We start from the raw sequence: 5,415 nt of genomic DNA on the forward strand, positions 1-5,415 counted from the left end.
AAATATCTATCTAGCTATTTTAAAACATTAAACCATTTCTTAAATATTCAAAACCTTATATATTTGATTTGACTCATTCAAGCTCACTCGTTGATAATTCACTCGGCTCAATGAATGCGGGGCGAGTTTTTGAGTTCTATAACCATGGTTTTCAGACTAAATGAAGGGCAAGTGCTAATCAAGCAATGGAATTATTTACTATTGTTATCGTCATTGCATTTTGCATTTACATGATCGGGGTCGTGTATGTGTATGTGAATGTATTTCTTGAGTCATGTTTTGAGAGTCAATGGAACCAAGCCTTATTTAAAATGATAAAAAATAATAATTATATATTAATATGTATGAGTCAAGATCCGTGGACTCAAGGAAAGAAACTCATAAGTTCACACATCATATTGAATTAATTGCAAAATCCAACCGTGTGTCAATTAAAAGAAGTAGCCAAAAAATAATAATAATAACAAGGGTCTTCAAAAAAAATCCAAACCATTGTATTTCATAATTGTAAGGTTGGGATTGTGCGCAAACATATGAATTCATTTTCCTGTGTCTCTTGATCCTAATCTATTATCTAATTAGATGAAATTCACTATTTCATATGATCACGGAACGATCTTCCTAGGTGCCCATTTTGATTGAAATATGTATGTATGTGGGTCTGTTTCCAGTGACTCATGAAAAAATAGATGATCCAGACCAAAGATCCAATGATCGGGATTTATACATATCCCAATAACTTACATCTCAGATATATTTATCTCGAGAATTAAACCTAATAATTGGATTTTGTGTTTACACAGTTGGGATCATGTGTTATTTTCACGAAACATTCTTATCCTGAGAATATATATTTATTAATGATTGTCTTTTTGAACTATACCAAAGGTTAACCTAAAAATTTTCTTCATTCATTACATCTCAAATTTTATTGATTCATTAATTCATTTTTTCTTTTGAATTGTCAAATAATTAGGTGAATCCAGTACTCTACAAGGACAACAAGACTTGATTTTTCACACTTTGGACTGTAAGCTTCAAATTATCTTATTTCTTGACCCTTTTAATTTTATGTCGTATGGATTAATCATTTATTTATCACATTTTTTTATGAAAAATATTCAATTTTATTTTTCTCTTGATAGGACGAGGTTAATGGTCATCCAGACAAAGGTTGCTATGACACCCTCTGTCCGGGTTTTGTGCATACTAATAATGAGTTCCAATTGGGCGTCGACATAACTCCAATTTCTACTTATGGAGGAAATCAGTATACCTATAAACCAATGTGTTCCAGGTAAAACCAAATCTCTCTCTGTCTCATTTAGAATATCTTTCTTGCACATTCATTCAATTCTAATTAGGGTTGTTATCGGTCTTTATTGTATATCAAAATAACTTCTTTTTTTTTTTTGTTTAATTTCGTGTGACTATAGGACCAAGGATCAGGAAATTGGTGGCTCTGTGTTGGTCCAAAAAATCGATTAATGGGATATTGGCCAAAATCCATAATCAATAGTTTGTCTGGTTTTACTTCGGCGGCTGCATGGGGCGGGTTTGTTACTAGCCCAGTAAGTGAAGCTATTAAACCCGAAATGGGGAGTGGTCATTTTCCAGATGAAGAATTTAAAGGTGCCTCTTACTTAAAATAAATTCAGGTTATCAGAAGTGCTGGCCAATATGAAGATCCAATTGAGTCTAATTTGTAAACTTTTGAAGACAAGCCTGCTTGCTATAAATTTGGGGGAAAAAACAAACAAATTAGATGATTCTGGGTATTCATTTTTCCATGGAGGACATGGAGGGACCAGTGGGTTTTGATGATCAATTGTAAACCTTCAACATCATAATAAAGATCTAGCTATGTTTATTCATCCCAAATACAGTTTTGAGTGAGTTGCTTTCGTTTGGCATTATATATTTAGGGTGTGTCCGTTAGTAGTGGAGAAAATATCACTTCGTGAAAAAATGGGTAAATTCGACGTCAAGGCCCATCAAATTTGCTTGGATTTAGTCAATTTTGACAGACCTTAGCATCAAATCTCACTACATGAAAATTGGAAAATTCGACCAACTAAGACCAATAAATTTTAGAAACTGAATTTCAATGGTACAAGGCTGTTAAAATTTTTTATGTTCCCAAAATTCAACAGTTTGGAGTGGTCAAATTTCTTCCATCCTCTATTAATTTAACAATTCGGCCCATGGAAAATAAAAAATTTTATGCCTTGGTCTGTCAAATTTTATGAAATTCAACGGTCTTAGGCCATCAAATATGAGTTTCTTTTTTTCACGGTGTGTCTACCCGTTTTTCATGTAGTCTATCTTCTTGAAAAAAACCAATTATACAAGCAAACGATCATGATACCCATTTTGGAGAACATCATAAGAGAATGATATCATAGCGTAGAGAATGTTTGGTAAAGGAAGTAAATCACACCTTCTTCTATATATTCCAAAAGATAACCTTGAATCCTCAAGGAAAAAATAATTTTCTCTAAAAGAAACTAAAACTCTATTGATAATCATAATAACAAAAAAATCACAAACAACGCTTTAATTAGACGTTTCTACTTGTAATTAGACTCCATTCCATGTTATGATCGTTTTTATCCAAAATAATAAAAATTTACCCTAAAATAGTAGAGATTTCTAAAGATGGTAAAATGTAATTTGATTACTTTTCTACTGAAAAGTATACCTAATAATAAAAGTATAAATTTAAAAGTAAACTTGTTGCAAGGTTTGTCCAAGCAAAGGAGCAGCAGCACATAGAGGCTATCACACATTAACAAAATTTTGAGAAAGAGGAAAGGTGCAAGGCAGCCATTAATGGCAGTTCTCGTTGTATGTGGGCACTTGCTGATAGAAGGCGTGAATATGGTGCGTGCTGGAAAAAACATGTAGAGGGTTGTGCACTTGTGGGAATCTTCTGAATAAAATGACATTATTGCCAAAATTTATTTGGAAAGGATATCACAAGGGTAGGATATTACCAAGTTTAGTGTGTTTCATCCAGATTAATGTGGAGGATGGTTACACCTGATAGGTTTATGGTTGGGTTTCTTAAAGGGTGGAGGATACATCAAAAGCATGTGGTTCGCCACAATAAGGGTACAGCAAGGTGAACTCTGCACCATAGAAAGGATTGCACAAGGAAGGGTCCACTATAACAAGAATAATGATGTTCCCAGTTATCTCTAAATTTAAAAAATTGTATTTTGTGATTTGTCCCTGCATCATTCTTGCTGTATAGGACATCTTATTTAATTTGAGAAGCTATAAAGATAAAGGGAATTTGAGATAAATTAGGTACTTTGCACTACACCAATTTTGATGCTTACGAAAATCAAAATATTCTTTAGCGAAATCTATCATAAAAAGTTTTTTTTTTTTAATGTGTATCCATACTGGTTAAAACTTGATGTATATTGAAATTCATATGATTGTATAATAAGGCAATAAAGGTCAAAGGACATTGGACCGATTTGTTTTACTGGGGACCCCCAATTCTCAACGAATCACACCAAGCCAAAAAATTGCTTGGGGCTTAATCCTGTTAACCCAATTTATTATTTGGGTCGACTTTACAAATAAGGATAGGAAACCAACTATACTGCCAAGCGATTATATTGCTCGAAAGCTTAAGTCACACTCATACTAAGCTGGCATGTGACCCGATTTATGACTTGAGTTAACTCATCATGAAATTAATATGAGAGCTACAGTTTGGGAGCTTAGTTTGAGCCCATAAAATATATCCCATGTAATCCAATTCATTTGTTTGGATGGTCTGACAAAAAGAAAATTTGGGGGCTAATTCTATGTCCAACTCAATCAAGTCTATAAATTCCACTGAGTTAAGCAGCTCAAATTTATTACTCAATTTATAATCTATTATTTTATGTTTGAGGGCTTAGTTCAAGCTCATAATAAGAGTCCCATGTGACTCGATTTTTTACTTGAGTTAAATTTAATTTAAAAATAGTATGGAGGCTAACCTCATACCCAAATTGATTAGGTTTAGGGACTCTGTTAAGGTAAGAGATTTAGCCCGTTATTCTGACCCATCGAGATAAAAGGTGTACATATGGGCTCAATGTAAGTCAGATCAATAAGGTAAATGAGTAATATTTACTTTAAGGTTCAGTTCAAGTATAATTAAGAACTTAGACTTAGGATTGCATAAAAAAATACTTTCAGAAGGATAGTATTAAAAATTATTTTCTTTAAAGTTTTCAATAAGGTAAGAAAAGTGTACTTGATTTCCTTTCAACGAGGCAGAGCTAGGGTATGGTCAGTGTGAAAAAAAACGGGCTTTATTTTTCGATTCAATGGTTATTCTATTATTTATCGAAGTCTTAGATCTTTCTAGGATCAAATCCGATTTGAGATTTCGATCGATTCTTCTATTATTTATCTAAGTCTTGGATCATTCTAGAATCCAAGTCCGATCTAAGATTTTGGTCAGTTCAACTATTATTTATCAAAGTCTTAAAACGTTCTGAGATCCATGACCCGTTTTGGGATTTTGGTCGATTCTTCTTTTATTTGCCAAAGTTTTACCTTATTAAGGAAACCAAACCTGATTTGTGGTCAGTTCTAGTATTGAAGCATCTACTTATTATGGGAGTTTGACCAAGTTGAAGATCATATTTACAAAAAATAAGGAAGAAAATAAGTTCGGGGGATTAATAACCTTACTAATTCAAAAATTAAGGATAGTGCTCACTCAAGTTGGGAATATTTCTCGAAGGTGGATCTCGATATATCAGTCTCCACCTTCGAGAAAGGACTATTGTGGAGGGATAAAATCATCTCCCATTTAGACCATTCATTTGCACCATCAACATGTATCTCAAGGCAAGTGCATGACAGAGCTTAGGTAGGATTTTATGTAATTAAGGAAGAATCCCAATTTAGGAGGATTCTTCCCTAATAAGTCATTATTTTATTTGGTAGGAGTAAAAAAAATATTTTCAATGTAATTAGAATTAAGGTTAGGGTTTTCTATTTAAATAGGGCTAAGGCCATTGTAAAGAGGAGGGAATGGGGAGGAAAAGGGAGAAGGGAGGAAGGAGAAGAGGGATCGATGAGAGGAGGTCATGTAAATCAAATTTATAGTGGAACGGCTCCCTGAACCTGTGGATGTAGGCACGTTTGTCAAACCACATAAAAAATCTTTTGTGTTCTTTCTCTTTTTCGTTCTTTTTTCATTATTTCTACGATTTATTGGTGAATGATCTTGCTAAAAATTAGATCTCAAGGCCAATCATAAATTTGACCCCCACAGTGGGTTTTTGGTCCTCAAATCATATTTTCTTGGAAAACAAATATGCTTTGTCCACAATTTGATGCATTTTTTTTTTTTCAAAATAAGAAAAGAAGATAATACCATTTGTGGTAAGATACCAT

The 5,415-nt window shown here is 33.2% G+C and overlaps 1 long non-coding RNA gene across 1 annotated transcript; it reads left to right on the forward strand.

Annotated features, from left to right (window-relative positions):
• The first annotated feature begins 889 nt into the window (after positions 1-889).
• LOC147390616 (uncharacterized) lies at positions 890-1,893 on the forward strand. Its single transcript, XR_015183260.1, has 3 exons — positions 890-1,030; positions 1,146-1,297; positions 1,437-1,893. It is a non-coding gene; the product is annotated as an uncharacterized LOC147390616 (long non-coding RNA).
• The last annotated feature ends 3,522 nt before the right edge of the window (positions 1,894-5,415 follow it).

The sequence above is a fragment of the Akebia trifoliata genome, chromosome 11 (assembly GCF_017979445.1).
Source record: "Akebia trifoliata isolate Shusen 1 chromosome 11, ASM1797944v1, whole genome shotgun sequence".
Lineage (NCBI taxonomy): Eukaryota > Viridiplantae > Streptophyta > Magnoliopsida > Ranunculales > Lardizabalaceae > Akebia > Akebia trifoliata.